The sequence below is a fragment of the Salmo salar genome, chromosome 07 (genome assembly GCF_965601325.2).
Source record: "Salmo salar chromosome 07, fSalSal1, whole genome shotgun sequence".
Lineage (NCBI taxonomy): Eukaryota > Metazoa > Chordata > Actinopteri > Salmoniformes > Salmonidae > Salmo > Salmo salar.
The window spans coordinates 7,676,898-7,696,263 of record NC_138297.1 but is presented as its reverse complement, the minus strand read 5'-3'; the positions used below and the strand labels follow the sequence as shown (position 1 = coordinate 7,696,263).

The 19,366-nt window shown below is 43.2% G+C and overlaps 17 non-coding genes across 17 annotated transcripts; all 17 read left to right on the top strand.

Moving 5' to 3' along the window:
• Positions 1-161: 161 nt before the first annotated feature.
• Positions 162-234, top strand: trnar-ccu (transfer RNA arginine (anticodon CCU)). The gene has a single exon. It is a non-coding gene; the product is annotated as a tRNA-Arg (tRNA).
• Positions 235-1,212: 978 nt separating this feature from the next.
• Positions 1,213-1,285, top strand: trnar-ucu (transfer RNA arginine (anticodon UCU)). The gene has a single exon. It is a non-coding gene; the product is annotated as a tRNA-Arg (tRNA).
• A 1,026-nt stretch (positions 1,286-2,311) lies between these two features.
• trnar-ucu (transfer RNA arginine (anticodon UCU)) lies at positions 2,312-2,384 on the top strand. The gene has a single exon. It is a non-coding gene; the product is annotated as a tRNA-Arg (tRNA).
• An 807-nt stretch (positions 2,385-3,191) lies between these two features.
• trnar-ccu (transfer RNA arginine (anticodon CCU)) lies at positions 3,192-3,264 on the top strand. The gene has a single exon. It is a non-coding gene; the product is annotated as a tRNA-Arg (tRNA).
• A 1,594-nt stretch (positions 3,265-4,858) lies between these two features.
• trnar-ccu (transfer RNA arginine (anticodon CCU)) lies at positions 4,859-4,931 on the top strand. Its single transcript has one exon. It is a non-coding gene; the product is annotated as a tRNA-Arg (tRNA).
• A 1,813-nt stretch (positions 4,932-6,744) lies between these two features.
• Positions 6,745-6,817, top strand: trnar-ucu (transfer RNA arginine (anticodon UCU)). Its single transcript has one exon. It is a non-coding gene; the product is annotated as a tRNA-Arg (tRNA).
• An 807-nt stretch (positions 6,818-7,624) lies between these two features.
• trnar-ccu (transfer RNA arginine (anticodon CCU)) lies at positions 7,625-7,697 on the top strand. Its single transcript has one exon. It is a non-coding gene; the product is annotated as a tRNA-Arg (tRNA).
• Positions 7,698-8,411: 714 nt separating this feature from the next.
• trnar-ucu (transfer RNA arginine (anticodon UCU)) lies at positions 8,412-8,484 on the top strand. Its single transcript has one exon. It is a non-coding gene; the product is annotated as a tRNA-Arg (tRNA).
• Positions 8,485-9,290: 806 nt separating this feature from the next.
• Positions 9,291-9,363, top strand: trnar-ccu (transfer RNA arginine (anticodon CCU)). Its single transcript has one exon. It is a non-coding gene; the product is annotated as a tRNA-Arg (tRNA).
• A 2,077-nt stretch (positions 9,364-11,440) lies between these two features.
• On the top strand, positions 11,441-11,513 carry trnar-ucu (transfer RNA arginine (anticodon UCU)). The gene has a single exon. It is a non-coding gene; the product is annotated as a tRNA-Arg (tRNA).
• Positions 11,514-12,319: 806 nt separating this feature from the next.
• On the top strand, positions 12,320-12,392 carry trnar-ccu (transfer RNA arginine (anticodon CCU)). The gene has a single exon. It is a non-coding gene; the product is annotated as a tRNA-Arg (tRNA).
• Positions 12,393-13,668: 1,276 nt separating this feature from the next.
• On the top strand, positions 13,669-13,741 carry trnar-ucu (transfer RNA arginine (anticodon UCU)). The gene has a single exon. It is a non-coding gene; the product is annotated as a tRNA-Arg (tRNA).
• An 807-nt stretch (positions 13,742-14,548) lies between these two features.
• Positions 14,549-14,621, top strand: trnar-ccu (transfer RNA arginine (anticodon CCU)). The gene has a single exon. It is a non-coding gene; the product is annotated as a tRNA-Arg (tRNA).
• Positions 14,622-15,334: 713 nt separating this feature from the next.
• On the top strand, positions 15,335-15,407 carry trnar-ucu (transfer RNA arginine (anticodon UCU)). The gene has a single exon. It is a non-coding gene; the product is annotated as a tRNA-Arg (tRNA).
• Positions 15,408-16,219: 812 nt separating this feature from the next.
• On the top strand, positions 16,220-16,292 carry trnar-ccu (transfer RNA arginine (anticodon CCU)). Its single transcript has one exon. It is a non-coding gene; the product is annotated as a tRNA-Arg (tRNA).
• Positions 16,293-17,006: 714 nt separating this feature from the next.
• Positions 17,007-17,079, top strand: trnar-ucu (transfer RNA arginine (anticodon UCU)). The gene has a single exon. It is a non-coding gene; the product is annotated as a tRNA-Arg (tRNA).
• Positions 17,080-18,938: 1,859 nt separating this feature from the next.
• Positions 18,939-19,011, top strand: trnar-ucu (transfer RNA arginine (anticodon UCU)). Its single transcript has one exon. It is a non-coding gene; the product is annotated as a tRNA-Arg (tRNA).
• Positions 19,012-19,366: the final 355 nt, after the last annotated feature.

Here is a 19,366-nt window from a genome sequence, read left to right as displayed (position 1 = left end):
TGCTATCCAGTTTTATTTTTAGCAATGAAGTGCAACCATAAATCAAAAAAAGCATAATTTCATGGGCAAAGCATAATTTCATGGGCATTTCTCATTGCCTTCCATTATATATTTTCCTTACTGCTTCTATCAGTTCGTATAGGTCATTCTATCTTTGCAGTGCCCCAGTGGCCTAATGGATAAGGCACTGGCCTCCTAAGCCAGTGATTGAGGGTTCGAGTCCCTTCTGGGGTGGGTTGTGGCGCTGTGGAAACGTCCTGGGCCCAGAGGTCGATGAACTGAAGCCATCCTCAGCTAACAATTTTTATTTTTAGAAATTAATTGCAACCAGCGATCAAAAAAAGCATAATATCTTCGGCATGTCTCATTGCCCTTGGTGATTCTTTTTTTTTACTGTTTCTATCAGTTCGTATAGGTCATGCTATAACACCATGCCCCAGATGCCTAAAAAACCGGCCTCCCATGCCAGGGATTGAGCTTTCGAGTCCCTTCTGGGGTGGGTTGTGGCGCTGTGGAAACGAGCTGGGCCCAGAGGTTGATGACCTGAAGCCATCCTCAGCTAACAATTTTTATTTTTAGAAATTAATTGCAACCAGCGATCAAAAAAAGCATAATATCTTCGGCATGTCTCATTGCCCTTGGTGATTCTTTTTTTTACTGTTTCTATCAGTTCGTATAGGTCATGCTATTACACCATGCCCCAGATGCCTAAAAAACCGGCCTCCCAAGCCAGAGATTGTGAGTTTAAGCCTTGTCAGGGGTGGCTGAAAACAGAGTGTCCCAGCAGAAGCGTACTGGGCCCATAACCCAGAGGCCTATAGATTGAAACCATCCTCTGCAATCCATTTTTATTTTCAGAAGTGAACTGCAACCAGGGATAAAAAAAAGCATAATATCAATGGCATGTCTCAGTGCCCTCCGTGGGTTGAAGCAGAGTGGCGCTGCGGAAACGTGATGGGCCCAGATGTTGATGGATGAAACCATCCTCTGCAATCCATTTTTATTTTTAGAAATTAATTGCAACCATGAATAAAAAATAGCATAATTTCATGGGCATGTCTCAGTGCCCTCTGTGATTCTTTGTTTGACTGCTTCTGTCAGTTTGTATAGGTCACACTGATTACAGAGGAGCAGCGGTAGCGTGATGGCCCCGTAACCCAGAGGTCGATGGATCGAAACCACTCTCTGCTATCAAGATAGATTTCGGCAAGTACCCTAGTGGCCTAATGGATAAGGCACTGGCCTTCTAAGCCAGGGATTGTGGGTTCGAGTCCCATCTGGGGTGGATGAAGGCAGTTTGGGAAAGAAGAAGAGAGTTCATGTAACAAAGATGTTGAAGCTATTGAATTTTTAGAAATGAAGTGCAAATAGGGATTAACAAAAAGTATACTTTCATGGGCATGTCTCTCTGCCCTTCGTGATTCTTTTTTTGAATCTGCTTCTATCAGTTCGTATAGGTCATGCTGATCACACAGTGCCACAGTGGCCTAAGAAACTGGCCTCCTAATCCATGTATTGTCAGTTCAAGTATTATTTTGGGGTGCCTGAAAGTGGAGTGATGAAGTGCAAGGATGCTGAGCAGTTAACCCAGTGATTTATGGATCGAAACCATCCTCTTCTATCCAGTTTGTTTTCAGCAAACAGAAATATAAAAACTGCTAACAATCTTTCTTTTTACAAATTAATTGCAACCAGCGTTCAAAAAAAGCAAAATATCATGGGCATGTCTCAGTGCCCTACGTGATTCTTTTTTTTACTGTTTCTATAAGTTCGTATAGGTCATGCTATAACACCATGCCCCAGATGCCTAAAAAACTGGCCTCCCATGCCAGGGATTGTGAGTTTAATTCTTGTCAGGGGTGGCTGAAAACAGAGTGTCCCAGCGGAAGCGTGCTGGGCCCATAACCCAGAGGCCTATAGATTGAAACCATCCTCTGCAATCCATTTTTATTTTCAGAAGTGAACTGCAACCAGGGATAAAAAAAAGCATAATATCAATGGCATGTCTCAGTGCCCTCCGTGGGTTGAAGCAGAGTGGCGCTGCGGAAACGTGATGGGCCCAGAGGTTGATGGATGAAACCATCCTCTGCAATCCATTTTTATTTTTAGAAATTAATTGCAACCATGAATAAAAAATAGCATAATTTCATGGGCATGTCTCAGTGCCCTCTGTGATTCTTTGTTTGACTGCTTCTGTCAGTTTGTATAGGTCACACTGATTACAGAGGAGCAGCGGTAGCGTGATGGCCCCGTAACCCAGAGGTCGATGGATCGAAACCACTCTCTGCTATCAAGATAGATTTCGGCAAGTACCCTAGTGGCCTAATGGATAAGGCACTGGCCTTCTAAGCCAGGGATTGTGGGTTCGAGTCCCATCTGGGGTGGATGAAGGCAGTTTGGGAAAGAAGAAGAGAGTTCATGTAACAAAGATGTTGAAGCTATTGAATTTTTAGAAAGGAAGTGCAAATAGAGATTAACAAAAAGTATACTTTCATGGGCATGTCTCTCTGCCCTTCGTGATTCTTTTTTTGAATCTGCTTCTATCAGTTCGTATAGGTCATGCTGATCACACAGTGCCACAGTGGCCTAAGAAACTGGCCTCCTAATCCATGTATTGTGAGTTCAAGTATTATTTTGGGGTGCCTGAAAGTGGAGTGATGAAGTGCAAGTATGCTGAGCAGTTAACCCAGTGATTTATGGATCGAAACCATCCTCTTCTATCCAGTTTGTTTTCAGCAAACAGAAATATAAAAACTGCTAACAATCTTTATTTTTACAAATTAATTGCAACCAGCGTTCAAAAAAAGCAAAATATCATGGGCATGTCTCAGTGCCCTACGTGATTCTTTTTTTTACTGTTTCTATAAGTTCGTATAGGTCATGCTATAACACCATGCCCCAGATGCCTAAAAAACTGGCCTCCCATGCCAGGGATTGTGAGTTTAATTCTTGTCAGGGGCGGCTGCAGAGTTTCCCAGCGGAAGCGTGCTGGGCCCATAACCCAGAGGTCGATGGATGGAAACCATCCTCTGCTATCCAGTTTTATTTTTAGCAATGAAGTGCAACCATAAATAAAAAAAAGCATAATTTCATGGGCAAAGCATAATTTCATGGGCATTTCTCATTGCCTTCCATTATATATTTTCCTTACTGCTTCTATCAGTTCGTATAGGTCATTCTATCTTCGCAGTGCCCCAGTGGCCTAATGGATAGGGCACTGGCCTCCTAAGCCAGTGATTGAGGGTTCGAGTCCCTTCTGGGGTGGGTTGTGGCGCTGTGGAAACGTCCTGGGCCCAGAGGTCGATGAACTGAAGCCATCCTCAGCTAACAATTTTTATTTTTAGAAATTAATTGCAACCAGCGATCAAAAAAAGCATAATATCTTCGGCATGTCTCATTGCCCTTGGTGATTATTTTTTTTTACTGTTTCTATCAGTTCGTATAGGTCATGCTATTACACCATGCCCCAGATGCCTAAAAAAACTGGCCTCCCAAGCCAGAGATTGTGAGTTTAAGTCTTGTCAGGGGTGGCTGAAAACAGAGTGTCCCAGCGGAAGCGTGCTGGGCCCATAACCCAGAGGCCTATAGATTGAAACCATCCTCTGCAATCCATTTTTATTTTCAGAAATGAACTGCAACCAGGGATAAAAAAAGCATAATAGCAATGGCATGTCTCAGTGCCCTCCGTGGGTTGAAGCAGAGTGGCGCTGCGGAAACGTGATGGGCCCAGAGGTTGATGGATGAAACCATCCTCTGCAATCGATTTTTATTTTTAGAAATTGATTGCAACCATAAATAAAAAATAGCATAATTTCATGGGCATGTCTCAGTGCCCTCTGTGATTCTTTGTTTGACTGCTTCTGTCAGTTTGTATAGGACACACTGATTACAGAGGTGCAGCGGTAGCGTGATGGCCCCGTAACCCAGAGGTCGATGGATCGAAACCACTCTCTGCTATCAAGATAGTTCTTGGCAAGTACCCTAGTGGACAAATGGATAAGGCCCTGGCCTTCTAAGCCAGTGTTTGTGGGTTCGAGTCCCATCTGGGGTGGATGAAGGCAGTTTGGGAAAGAAGAAGAGAGTTCATGTAACAAAGATGTTAAAGCTATTGAATTTTTAGAAAGGAAGTGCAAATAGAGATGAACAAAAAGTATACTTTCATGGGCATGTCTCTCTGCCCTTTGTGATTCTTTTTTTTAATCTGCTTCTATCAGTTCGTATAGGTCATGCTGATCACACAGTGCCACAGTGGCCTAAGAAACTGGCCTCCTAATCCATGTATTGTGAGTTCAAGTATTATTTTGGGGTGCCTGAAAGTGGAGTGATGAAGTGCAAGTATGCTGAGCAGTTAACCCAGTGATTTATGGATCGAAACCATCCTCTTCTATCCAGTTTGTTTTCAGCAAACAGAAATATAAAAACTGCTAACAATCTTTCTTTTTACAAATTAATTGCAACCAGCGTTCAAAAAAAGCAAAATATCATGGGCATGTCTCAGTGCCCTACGTGATTCTTTTTTTTACTGTTTCTATAAGTTCGTATAGGTCATGCTATAACACCATGCCCCAGATGCCTAAAAAACTGGCCTCCCATGCCAGGGATTGTGAGTTTAATTCTTGTCAGGGGCGGCTGCAGAGTTTCCCAGCGGAAGCGTGCTGGGCCCATAACCCAGAGGTCGATGGATGGAAACCATCCTCTGCTATCCAGTTTTATTTTTAGCAATGAAGTGCAACCATAAATAAAAAAAAGCATAATTTCATGGGCAAAGCATAATTTCATGGGCATTTCTCATTGCCTTCCATTATATATTTTCCTTACTGCTTCTATCAGTTCGTATAGGTCATTCTATCTTCGCAGTGCCCCAGTGGCCTAATGGATAGGGCACTGGCCTCCTAAGCCAGTGATTGAGGGTTCGAGTCCCTTCTGGGGTGGGTTGTGGCGCTGTGGAAACGTCCTGGGCCCAGAGGTTGATGAACTGAAGCCATCCTCAGCTAACAATTTTTATTTTTAGAAATTAATTGCAACCAGCGATCAAAAAAAGCATAATATCTTCGGCATGTCTCATTGCCCTTGGTGATTATTTTTTTTTACTGTTTCTATCAGTTCGTATAGGTCATGCTATTACACCATGCCCCAGATGCCTAAAAAAACTGGCCTCCCAAGCCAGAGATTGTGAGTTTAAGTCTTGTCAGGGGTGGCTGAAAACAGAGTGTCCCAGCGGAAGCGTGCTGGGCCCATAACCCAGAGGCCTATAGATTGAAACCATCCTCTGCAATCCATTTTTATTTTCAGAAATGAACTGCAACCAGGGATAAAAAAAGCATAATAGCAATGGCATGTCTCAGTGCCCTCCGTGGGTTGAAGCAGAGTGGCGCTGCGGAAACGTGATGGGCCCAGAGGTTGATGGATGAAACCATCCTCTGCAATCGATTTTTATTTTTAGAAATTGATTGCAACCATAAATAAAAAATAGCATAATTTCATGGGCATGTCTCAGTGCCCTCTGTGATTCTTTGTTTGACTGCTTCTGTCAGTTTGTATAGGACACACTGATTACAGAGGTGCAGCGGTAGCGTGATGGCCCCGTAACCCAGAGGTCGATGGATCGAAACCACTCTCTGCTATCAAGATAGTTCTTGGCAAGTACCCTAGTGGACAAATGGATAAGGCCCTGGCCTTCTAAGCCAGTGTTTGTGGGTTCGAGTCCCATCTGGGGTGGATGAAGGCAGTTTGGGAAAGAAGAAGAGAGTTCATGTAACAAAGATGTTAAAGCTATTGAATTTTTAGAAAGGAAGTGCAAATAGAGATGAACAAAAAGTATACTTTCATGGGCATGTCTCTCTGCCCTTTGTGATTCTTTTTTTTAATCTGCTTCTATCAGTTCGTATAGGTCATGCTGATCACACAGTGCCACAGTGGCCTAAGAAACTGGCCTCCTAATCCATGTATTGTGAGTTCAAGTATTATTTTGGGGTGCCTGAAAGTGGAGTGATGAAGTGCAAGTATGCTGAGCAGTTAACCCAGTGATTTATGGATCGAAACCATCCTCTTCTATCCAGTTTGTTTTCAGCAAACAGAAATATAAAAACTGCTAACAATCTTTCTTTTTACAAATTAATTGCAACCAGCGTTCAAAAAAAGCAAAATATCATGGGCATGTCTCAGTGCCCTACGTGATTCTTTTTTTTACTGTTTCTATAAGTTCGTATAGGTCATGCTATAACACCATGCCCCAGATGCCTAAAAAACTGGCCTCCCATGCCAGGGATTGTGAGTTTAATTCTTGTCAGGGGTGGCTGAAAACAGAGTGTCCCAGCGGAAGCGTGCTGGGCCCATAACCCAGAGGCCTATAGATTGAAACCATCCTCTGCAATCCATTTTTATTTTCAGAAGTGAACTGCAACCAGGGATAAAAAAAAGCATAATATCAATGGCATGTCTCAGTGCCCTCCGTGGGTTGAAGCAGAGTGGCGCTGCGGAAACGTGATGGGCCCAGAGGTTGATGGATGAAACCATCCTCTGCAATCCATTTTTATTTTTAGAAATTAATTGCAACCATGAATAAAAAATAGCATAATTTCATGGGCATGTCTCAGTGCCCTCTGTGATTCTTTGTTTGACTGCTTCTGTCAGTTTGTATAGGTCACACTGATTACAGAGGAGCAGCGGTAGCGTGATGGCCCCGTAACCCAGAGGTCGATGGATCGAAACCACTCTCTGCTATCAAGATAGATTTCGGCAAGTACCCTAGTGGCCTAATGGATAAGGCACTGGCCTTCTAAGCCAGGGATTGTGGGTTCGAGTCCCATCTGGGGTGGATGAAGGCAGTTTGGGAAAGAAGAAGAGAGTTCATGTAACAAAGATGTTAAAGCTATTGAATTTTTAGAAAGGAAGTGCAAATAGAGATGAACAAAAAGTATACTTTCATGGGCATGTCTCTCTGCCCTTTGTGATTCTTTTTTTTAATCTGCTTCTATCAGTTCGTATAGGTCATGCTGATCACACAGTGCCACAGTGGCCTAAGAAACTGGCCTCCTAATCCATGTATTGTGAGTTCAAGTATTATTTTGGGGTGCCTGAAAGTGGAGTGATGAAGTGCAAGTATGCTGAGCAGTTAACCCAGTGATTTATGGATCGAAACCATCCTCTTCTATCCAGTTTGTTTTCAGCAAACAGAAATATAAAAACTGCTAACAATCTTTATTTTTACAAATTAATTGCAACCAGCGTTCAAAAAAAGCAAAATATCATGGGCATGTCTCAGTGCCCTACGTGATTCTTTTTTTTACTGTTTCTATAAGTTCGTATAGGTCATGCTATAACACCATGCCCCAGATGCCTAAAAAACTGGCCTCCCATGCCAGGGATTGTGAGTTTAATTCTTGTCAGGGGCGGCTGCAGAGTTTCCCAGCGGAAGCGTGCTGGGCCCATAACCCAGAGGTCGATGGATGGAAACCATCCTCTGCTATCCAGTTTTATTTTTAGCAATGAAGTGCAACCATAAATAAAAAAAAGCATAATTTCATGGGCAAAGCATAATTTCATGGGCATTTCTCATTGCCTTCCATTATATATTTTCCTTACTGCTTCTATCAGTTCGTATAGGTCATTCTATCTTCGCAGTGCCCCAGTGGCCTAATGGATAAGGCACTGGCCTCCTAAGCCAGTGATTGAGGGTTCGAGTCCCTTCTGGGGTGGGTTGTGGCGCTGTGGAAACGTCCTGGGCCCAGAGGTCGATGAACTGAAGCCATCCTCAGCTAACAATTTTTATTTTTAGAAATTAATTGCAACCAGCGATCAAAAAAAGCATAATATCTTCGGCATGTCTCATTGCCCTTGGTGATTATTTTTTTTTACTGTTTCTATCAGTTCGTATAGGTCATGCTATTACACCATGCCCCAGATGCCTAAAAAAACTGGCCTCCCAAGCCAGAGATTGTGAGTTTAAGTCTTGTCAGGGGTGGCTGAAAACAGAGTGTCCCAGCGGAAGCGTGCTGGGCCCATAACCCAGAGGCCTATAGATTGAAACCATCCTCTGCAATCCATTTTTATTTTCAGAAATGAACTGCAACCAGGGATAAAAAAAGCATAATAGCAATGGCATGTCTCAGTGCCCTCCGTGGGTTGAAGCAGAGTGGCGCTGCGGAAACGTGATGGGCCCAGAGGTTGATGGATGAAACCATCCTCTGCAATCGATTTTTATTTTTAGAAATTGATTGCAACCATAAATAAAAAATAGCATAATTTCATGGGCATGTCTCAGTGCCCTCTGTGATTCTTTGTTTGACTGCTTCTGTCAGTTTGTATAGGACACACTGATTACAGAGGTGCAGCGGTAGCGTGATGGCCCCGTAACCCAGAGGTCGATGGATCGAAACCACTCTCTGCTATCAAGATAGTTCTTGGCAAGTACCCTAGTGGCCAAATGGATAAGGCCCTGGCCTTCTAAGCCAGTGTTTGTGGGTTCGAGTCCCATCTGGGGTGGATGAAGGCAGTTTGGGAAAGAAGAAGAGAGTTCATGTAACAAAGATGTTAAAGCTATTGAATTTTTAGAAAGGAAGTGCAAATAGAGATGAACAAAAAGTATACTTTCATGGGCATGTCTCTCTGCCCTTTGTGATTCTTTTTTTTAATCTGCTTCTATCAGTTCGTATAGGTCATGCTGATCACACAGTGCCACAGTGGCCTAAGAAACTGGCCTCCTAATCCATGTATTGTGAGTTCAAGTATTATTTTGGGGTGCCTGAAAGTGGAGTGATGAAGTGCAAGTATGCTGAGCAGTTAACCCAGTGATTTATGGATCGAAACCATCCTCTTCTATCCAGTTTGTTTTCAGCAAACAGAAATATAAAAACTGCTAACAATCTTTATTTTTACAAATTAATTGCAACCAGCGTTCAAAAAAAGCAAAATATCATGGGCATGTCTCAGTGCCCTACGTGATTCTTTTTTTTACTGTTTCTATAAGTTCGTATAGGTCATGCTATAACACCATGCCCCAGATGCCTAAAAAACTGTCCTCCCATGCCAGGGATTGTGAGTTTAATTCTTGTCAGGGGCGGCTGCAGAGTTCCCCGCGGAAGCGTGCTGGGCCCATAACCCAGAGGTCGATGGATGGAAACCATCCTCTGCTATCCAGTTTTATTTTTAGCAATGAAGTGCAACCATAAATGAAAAAAAGCATAATTTCATGGGCAAAGCATAATTTCATGGGCATTTCTCATTGCCTTCCATTATATATTTTCCTTACTGCTTCTATCAGTTTGTATAGGTCATTCTATCTTCGCAGTGCCCCAGTGGCCTAATGGATAAGGCACTGGCCTCCTAAGCCAGGGATTGAGGGTTCGAGTCCCTTCTGGGGTGGGTTGTGGCGCTGTGGAAACGTGCTGGGCCCAGAGGTCGATGAACTGAAGCCATCCTCAGCTAACAATTTTTATTTTTAGAAATTAATTGCAACCAGCGATCAAAAAAAGCATAATATCTTCGGCATGTCTCATTGCCCTTGGTGATTTTTTTTTTTTACTGTTTCTATCAGTTCGTATAGGTCATGCTATAACACCATGCCCCAGATGCCTAAAAAACCGGCCTCCCATGCCAGGGATTGAGCTTTCGAGTCCCTTCTGGGGTGGGTTGTGGCGCTGTGGAAACGAGCTGGGCCCAGAGGTTGATGACCTGAAGCCATCCTCAGCTAACAATTTTTATTTTTAGAAATTAATTGCAACCAGCGATCAAAAAAAGCATAATATCTTCGGCATGTCTCATTGCCCTTGGTGATTCTTTTTTTTACTGTTTCTATCAGTTCGTATAGGTCATGCTATAACACCATGCCCCAGATGCCTAAAAAACTGGCCTCCCAAGCCAGAGATTGTGAGTTTAAGTCTTGTCAGGGGTGGCTGAAAACAGAGTGTCCCAGCAGAAGCGTGCTGGGCCCATAACCCAGAGGCCTATAGATTGAAACCATCCTCTGCAATCCATTTTTATTTTCAGAAGTGAACTGCAACCAGGGATAAAAAAAAGCATAATATCAATGGCATGTCTCAGTGCCCTCCGTGGGTTGAAGCAGAGTGGCGCTGCGGAAACGTGATGGGCCCAGAGGTTGATGGATGAAACCATCCTCTGCAATCCATTTTTATTTTTAGAAATTAATTGCAACCATGAATAAAAAATAGCATAATTTCATGGGCATGTCTCAGTGCCCTCTGTGATTCTTTGTTTGACTGCTTCTGTCAGTTTGTATAGGTCACACTGATTACAGAGGAGCAGCGGTAGCGTGATGGCCCCGTAACCCAGAGGTCGATGGATCGAAACCACTCTCTGCTATCAAGATAGATTTCGGCAAGTACCCTAGTGGCCTAATGGATAAGGCACTGGCCTTCTAAGCCAGGGATTGTGGGTTCGAGTCCCATCTGGGTTGGATGAAGGCAGTTTGGGAAAGAAGAAGAGAGTTCATGTAACAAAGATGTTGAAGCTATTGAATTTTTAGAAATGAAGTGCAAATAGGGATTAACAGAAAGTATACTTTCATGGGCATGTCTCTCTGCCCTTCGTGATTCTTTTTTTGAATCTGCTTCTATCAGTTCGTATAGGTCATGCTGATCACACAGTGCCACAGTGGCCTAAGAAACTGGCCTCCTAATCCATGTATTGTGAGTTCAAGTATTATTTTGGGGTGCCTGAAAGTGGAGTGATGAAGTGCAAGGATGCTGAGCAGTTAACCCAGTGATTTATGGATCAAAACCATCCTCTTCTATCCAGTTTGTTTTCAGCAAACAGAAATATAAAAACTGCTAACAATCTTTATTTTTACATATTAATTGCAACCAGCGTTCAAAAAAAGCTAAATATCATGGGCATGTCTCAGTGCCCTATGTGATTCTTTTTTTTTACTGTTTCTATCAGTTCGTATAGGTCATGCTATTACACCATGCCCCAGATGCCTAAAAAAACTGGCCTCCCAAGCCAGAGATTGTGAGTTTAAGTCTTGTCAGGGGTGGCTGAAAACAGAGTGTCCCAGCGGAAGCGTGCTGGGCCCATAACCCAGAGGCCTATAGATTGAAACCATCCTCTGCAATCCATTTTTATTTTCAGAAATGAACTGCAACCAGGGATAAAAAAGCATAATAGCAATGGCATGTCTCAGTGCCCTCCGTGGGTTGAAGCAGAGTGGCGCTGCGGAAACGTGATGGGCCCAGAGGTTGATGGATGAAACCATCCTCTGCAATCGATTTTTATTTTTAGAAATTGATTGCAACCATAAATAAAAAATAGCATTATTTCATGGGCATGTCTCAGTGCCCTCTGTGATTCTTTGTTTGACTGCTTCTGTCAGTTTGTATAGGACACACTGATTACAGAGGTGCAGCGGTAGCGTGATGGCCCCGTAACCCAGAGGTCGATGGATCGAAACCACTCTCTGCTATCAAGATAGTTCTTGGCAAGTACCCTAGTGGCCAAATGGATAAGGCCCTGGCCTTCTAAGCCAGGGTTTGTGGGTTCGAGTCCCATCTGGGGTGGATGAAGGCAGTTTGGGAAAGAAGAAGAGAGTTCATGTAACAAAGATGTTAAAGCTATTGAATTTTTAGAAAGGAAGTGCAAATAGAGATGAACAAAAAGTATACTTTCATGGGCATGTCTCTCTGCCCTTCGTGATTCTTTTTTTTAATCTGCTTCTATCAGTTCGTATAGGTCATGCTGATCACACAGTGCCACAGTGGCCTAAGAAACTGGCCTCCTAATCCAGGTATTGTGAGTTCAAGTATTATTTTGGGGTGCCTGAAAGTGGAGTGATGAAGTGCAAGTATGCTGAGCAGTTAACCCAGTGATTTATGGATCGAAACCATCCTCTTCTATCCAGTTTGTTTTCAGCAAACAGAAATATAAAAACTGCTAACAATCTTTATTTTTACAAATTAATTGCAACCAGCGTTCAAAAAAAGCAAAATATCATGGGCATGTCTCAGTGCCCTACGTGATTCTTTTTTTTACTGTTTCTATAAGTTCGTATAGGTCATGCTATAACACCATGCCCCAGATGCCTAAAAAACTGGCCTCCCATGCCAGGGATTGTGAGTTTAATTCTTGTCAGGGGCGGCTGCAGAGTTCCCCGCGGAAGCGTGCTGGGCCCATAACCCAGAGGTCGATGGATGGAAACCATCCTCTGCTATCCAGTTTTATTTTTAGCAATGAAGTGCAACCATAAATGAAAAAAAGCATAATTTCATGGGCAAAGCATAATTTCATGGGCATTTCTCATTGCCTTCCATTATATATTTTCCTTACTGCTTCTATCAGTTCGTATAGGTCATTCTATCTTCGCAGTGCCCCAGTGGCCTAATGGATAAGGCACTGGCCTCCTAAGCCAGGGATTGAGGGTTCGAGTCCCTTCTGGGGTGGGTTGTGGCGCTGTGGAAACGTGTTGGGCCCAGAGGTCGATGAACTGAAGCCATCCTCAGCTAACAATTTTTATTTTTAGAAATTAATTGCAACCAGCGATCAAAAAAAGCATAATATCTTCGGCATGTCTCATTGCCCTTGGTGATTCTTTTTTTTACTGTTTCTATCAGTTCGTATAGGTCATGCTATAACACCATGCCCCAGATGCCTAAAAAACTGGCCTCCCAAGCCAGAGATTGTGAGTTTAAGTCTTGTCAGGGGTGGCTGAAAACAGAGTGTCCCAGCAGAAGCGTGCTGGGCCCATAACCCAGAGGTTGATGGATGGAAACCATCCTCTGCTATCCAGTTTTATTTTTAGCAATGAAGTGCAACCATAAATGAAAAAAAGCATAATTTCATGGGCAAAGCATAATTTCATGGGCATTTCTCATTGCCTTCCATTATATATTTTCCTTACTGCTTCTATCAGTTCGTATAGGTCATGCTATAACACCATGCCCCAGATGCCTAAAAAACTGGCCTCCCAAGCCAGGGATTGAGCTTTCGAGTCCCTTCTGGGGTGGGTTGTGGCGCTGTGGAAACGAGCTGGGCCCAGAGGTTGATGACCTGAAGCCATCCTCATCTAACAATTTTTATTTTTAGAAATTAATTGCAACCAGCGATCAAAAAAAGCATAATATCTTCGGCATGTCTCATTGCCCTTGGTGATTCTTTTTTTTACTGTTTCTATCAGTTCGTATAGGTCATGCTATTACACCATGCCCCAGATGCCTAAAAAACTGGCCTCCCAAGCCAGAGATTGTGAGTTTAAGTCTTGTCAGGGGTGGCTGAAAACAGAGTGTCCCAGCAGAAGCGTGCTGGGCCCATAACCCAGAGGCCTATAGATTGAAACCATCCTCTGCAATCCATTTTTATTTTCAGAAGTGAACTGCAACCAGGGATAAAAAAAAGCATAATATCAATGGCATGTCTCAGTGCCCTCCGTGGGTTGAAGCAGAGTGGCGCTGCGGAAACGTGATGGGCCCAGAGGTTGATGGATGAAACCATCCTCTGCAATCCATTTTTATTTTTAGAAATTAATTGCAACCATGAATAAAAAATAGCATAATTTCATGGGCATGTCTCAGTGCCCTCTGTGATTCTTTGTTTGACTGCTTCTGTCAGTTTGTATAGGTCACACTGATTACAGAGGAGCAGCGGTAGCGTGATGGCCCCGTAACCCAGAGGTCGATGGATCGAAACCACTCTCTGCTATCAAGATAGATTTTGGCAAGTACCCTAGTGGCCTAATGGATAAGGCACTGGCCTTCTAAGCCAGGGATTGTGGGTTCGAGTCCCATCTGGGGTGGATGAAGGCAGTTTGGGAAAGAAGAAGAGAGTTCATGTAACAAAGATGTTGAAGCTATTGAATTTTTAGAAAGGAAGTGCAAATAGAGATTAACAAAAAGTATACTTTCATGGGCATGTCTCTCTGCCCTTCGTGATTCTTTTTTTGAATCTGCTTCTATCAGTTCGTAGAGGTCATGCTGATCACACAGTGCCACAGTGGCCTAAGAAACTGGCCTCCTAATCCATGTATTGTGAGTTCAAGTATTATTTTGGGGTGCCTGAAAGTGGAGTGATGAAGTGCAAGTATGCTGAGCAGTTAACCCAGTGATTTATGGATCGAAACCATCCTCTTCTATCCAGTTTGTTTTCAGCAAACAGAAATATAAAAACTGCTAACAATCTTTCTTTTTACAAATTAATTGCAACCAGCGTTCAAAAAAAGCAAAATATCATGGGCATGTCTCAGTGCCCTACGTGATTCTTTTTTTTACTGTTTCTATAAGTTCGTATAGGTCATGCTATAACACCATGCCCCAGATGCCTAAAAAACTGGCCTCCCATGCCAGGGATTGTGAGTTTAATTCTTGTCAGGGGCGGCTGCAGAGTTTCCCAGCGGAAGCGTGCTGGGCCCATAACCCAGAGGTCGATGGATGGAAACCATCCTCTGCTATCCAGTTTTATTTTTAGCAATGAAGTGCAACCATAAATGAAAAAAAGCATAATTTCATGGGCAAAGCATAATTTCATGGGCATTTCTCATTGCCTTCCATTATATATTTTCCTTACTGCTTCTATCAGTTTGTATAGGTCATTCTATCTTCGCAGTGCCCCAGTGGCCTAATGGATAAGGCACTGGCCTCCTAAGCCTGGGATTGAGGGTTCGAGTCCCTTCTGGGGTGGGTTGTGGCGCTGTGGAAACGAGCTGGGCCCAGAGGTTGATGACCTGAAGCCATCCTCAGCTAACAATTTTTATTTTTAGAAATTAATTGCAACCAGCGATCAAAAAAAGCATAATATCTTCGGCATGTCTCATTGCCCTTGGTGATTCTTTTTTTTACTGTTTCTATCAGTTCGTATAGGTCATGCTATTACACCATGCCCCAGATGCCTAAAAAACTGGCCTCCCAAGCCAGAGATTGTGAGTTTAAGTCTTGTCAGGGGTGGCTGAAAACAGAGTGTCCCAGCAGAAGCGTGCTGGGCCCATAACCCAGAGGCCTATAGATTGAAACCATCCTCTGCAATCCATTTTTATTTTCAGAAGTGAACTGCAACCAGGGATAAAAAAAAGCATAATATCAATGGCATGTCTCAGTGCCCTCCGTGGGTTGAAGCAGAGTGGCGCTGCGGAAACGTGATGGGCCCAGAGGTTGATGGATGAAACCATCCTCTGCAATCCATTTTTATTTTTAGAAATTAATTGCAACCATAAATAAAAAATAGCATAATTTCATGGGCATGTCTCAGTGCCCTCTGTGATTCTTTGTTTGACTGCTTCTGTCAGTTTGTACAGGTCACACTGATTACAGAGGTGCAGCGGTAGCGTGATGGCCCCGTAACCCAGAGGTCGATGGCTCGAAACCACTCTCTGCTATCTAGATAGCTTTCGGCAAGTACCCTAGTGGCCTAATGGATAAGGCACTGGCCTTCTAAGCCAGGGATTGTGGGTTCGAGTCCCATCTGGGGTGAATGAAGGCAGTTTGGGAAAGAAGAAGAGAGTTCATGTAACAAAGATGTTGAAGCTATTGAATTTTTAGAAAGGAAGTGCAAATAGAGATTAACAAAAAGTATACTTTCATGGGCATGTCTCTCTGCCCTTCGTGATTCTTTTTTTGAATCTGCTTCTATCAGTTCGTATAGGTCATGCTGATCACACAGTGCCACAGTGGCCTAAGAAACTGGCCTCCTAATCCATGTATTGTGAGTTCAAGTATTATTTTGGGGTGCCTGAAAGTGGAGTGATGAAGTGCAAGGATGCTGAGCCGTTAACCCAGTGATTTATGGATCAAAACCATCCTCTTCTATCCAGTTTGTTTTCAGCAAACAGAAATATAAAAACTGCTAACAATCTTTATTTTTACATATTAATTGCAACCAGCCTTCAAAAAAAGCAAAATATCATGGGCATGTCTCATTGCCCTTGGTGATTCTTTTTTTTTACTGTTTCTATCAGTTCGTATAGGTCATGCTATTACACCATGCCCCAGATGCCTAAAAAACTGGCCTCCCATGCCAGAGATTGTGAGTTTAAGTCTTGTCAGGGGTGGCTGAAAACAGAGTGTCCCAGCGGAAGCGTGCTGGGCCCATAACCCAGAGGTTGATGGATGGAAACCATCCTCTGCTATCCAGTTTTATTTTTAGCAATGAAGTGCAACCATAAATCAAAAAAAGCATAATTTCATGGGCAAAGCATAATTTCATGGGCATTTCTCATTGCCTTCCATTATATATTTTCCTTACTGCTTCTATCAGTTCGTATAGGTCATTCTATCTTCGCAGTGCCCCAGTGGCCTAATGGATAAGGCACTGGCCTCCTAAGCCAGGGATTGAGGGTTCGAGTCCCTTCTGGGGTGGGTTGTGGCGCTGTGGAAACGTGCTGTGCCCAGAGGTCGATGAACTGACGCCATCCTCAGCTAACAATTTTTATTTTTAGAAATTAATTGCAACCAGCGATCAAAAAAAGCATAATATCTTCGGCATGTCTCATTGTCCTTGGTGATTCTTTTTTTTTACTGTTTCTATCAGTTCGTATAGGTCATGCTATAACACCATGCCCCAGATGCCTAAAAAACTGGCCTCCCATGCCAGGGATTGTGAGTTTAATTCTTGTCAGGGGTGGCTGAAAACAGAGTGTCCCAGCGGAAGCGTGCTGGGCCCATAACCCAGAGGCCTATAGATTGAAACCATCCTCTGCAATCCATTTTTATTTTCAGAAGTGAACTGAAACCAGGGATAAAAAAAAGCATAATATAAATGGCATGTCTCAGTGCCCTCCGTGGGTTGAAGCAGAGTGGCGCTGCGGAAACGTGATGGGCCCAGAGGTTGATGGATGAAACCATCCTCTGCAATCCATTTTTATTTTTAGAAATTAATTGCAACCATAAATAAAAAATAGCATAATTTCATGGGCATGTCTCAGTGCCCTCTGTGATTCTTTGTTTGACTGCTTCTGTCAGTTTGTACAGGTCACACTGATTACAGAGGTGCAGCGGTAGCGTGATGGCCCCGTAACCCAGAGGTCGATGGCTCGAAACCACTCTCTGCTATCAAGATAGCTTTTGGCAAGTACCCTAGTGGCCTAATGGATAAGGCACTGGCCTTCTAAGCCAGGGATTGTGGGTTCGAGTCCCATCTGGGGTGGATGAAGGCAGTTTGGGAAAGTAGAAGAGAGTTCATGTAACAAAGATGTTGAAGCTATTGAATTTTTAGAAAGGAAGTGCAAATAGAGATTAACAAAAAGTATACTTTCATGGGCATGTCTCTCTGCCCTTCGTGATTCTTTTTTTGAATCTGCTTCTATCAGTTCGTATAGGTCATGCTGATCACACAGTGCCACAGTGGCCTAAGAAACTGGCCTCCTAATCCATGTATTGTGAGTTCAAGTATTATTTTGGGGTGCCTGAAAGTGGAGTGATGAAGTGCAAGTATGCTGAGCAGTTAACCCAGTGATTTATGGATCGAAACCATCCTCTTCTATCCAGTTTGTTTTCAGCAAAGAGAAATATAAAAACTGCTAACAATCTTTATTTTTACAAATTAATTGCAACCAGCGTTCAAAAAAAGCAAAATATCATGGGCATGTCTCAGTGCCCTACGTGATTCTTTTTTTTACTGTTTCTATAAGTTCGTATAGGTCATGCAATAACACCATGCCCCAGATGCCTAAAAAACTGGCCTCCCATGCCAGGGATTGTGAGTTTAATTCTTGTCAGGGGCGGCTGCAGAGTTTCCCAGCGGAAGCGTGCTGGGCCCATAACCCAGAGGTCGATGGATGGAAACCATCCTCTGCTATCCAGTTTTATTTTTAGCAATGAAGTGCAACCATAAATGAAAAAAAGCATAATTTCATGGGCAAAGCATAATTTCATGGGCATTTCTCATTGCCTTCCATTATATATTTTCCTTACTGCTTCTATCAGTTCGTATAGGTCATTCTATCTTCGCAGTTCCCCAAGTGGCCTAAAGGAAAAGGCACTGGCCTTCTAAGCCAGGGATTAAGGTTTCGAGTCCCTTCTGGGGTGGGTTGTGGCGCTGTGGAAACGTGCTGGGCCCAGAGGTCGATGAACTGAAGCCATCCTCAGCTAATAATTTTTATTTTTAGAAATTAATTGCAACCAGCGATCAAAAAAAGCATAATATCTTCGGCATGTCTCAGTGCCCTATGTGATTCTTTTTTTTTACTGTTTCTATCAGTTCGTATAGGTCATGCTATAACACCATGCCCCAGATGCCTAAAAAACCGGCCTCCCATGCCAGGGATTGAGCTTTCGAGTCCCTTCTGGGGTGGGTTGTGGCGCTGTGGAAACGAGCTGGGCCCAGAGGTTGATGACCTGAAGCCATCCTCAGCTAACAATTTTTATTTTTAGAAATTAATTGCAACCAGCGATCAAAAAAAGCATAATATCTTCGGCTTGTCTCATTGCCCTTGGTGATTCTTTTTTTTACTGTTTCTATCAGTTCGTATAGGTCATGCTATTACACCATGCCCCAGATGCCTAAAAAACTGGCCTCCCAAGCCAGAGATTGTGAGTTTAAGTCTTGTCAGGGGTGGCTGAAAACAGAGTGTCCCAGCGGAAGCGTGCTGGGCCCATAACCCAGAGGCCTATAGATTGAAACCATCCTCTGCAATCCATTTTTATTTTCAGAAGTGAACTGCAACCAGGGATAAAAAAAAGCATAATATCAATGGCATGTCTCAGTGCCCTCCGTGGTTTGAAGCAGAGTGGCGCTGCGGAAACGTGATCGGCCCAGAGGTTGATGGATGAAACCATCCTCTGCAATCCATTTTTATTTTTAGAAATTAATTGCAACCATGAATAAAAAATAGCATAATTTCATGGGCATGTCTCAGTGCCCTCTGTGATTCATTGTTTGACTGCTTCTGTCAGTTTGTATAGGTCACACTGATTACAGAGGAGCAGCGGTAGCGTGATGGCCCCGTAACCCAGAGGTCGATGGATCGAAACCACTCTCTGCTATCAAGATAGATTTCGGCAAGTACCCTAGTGGCCTAATGGATAAGGCACTGGCCTTCTAAGCCAGGGATTGTGGGTTCGAGTCCCATCTGGGGTGGATGAAGGCAGTTTGGGAAAGAAGAAGAGAGTTCATGTAACAAAGATGTTGAAGCTATTGAATTTTTAGAAAGGAAGTGCAAATAGAGATTAACAAAAAGTATACTTTCATGGGCATGTCTCTCTGCCCTTCGTGATTCTTTTTTTGAATCTGCTTCTATCAGTTCGTATAGGTCATGCTGATCACACAGTGCCACAGTGGCCTAAGAAACTGGCCTCCTAATCCATGTATTGTGAGTTCAAGTATTATTTTGGGGTGCCTGAAAGTGGAGTGATGAAGTGCAAGTATGCTGAGCAGTTAACCCAGTGATTTATGGATCGAAACCATCCTCTTCTATCCAGTTTGTTTTCAGCAA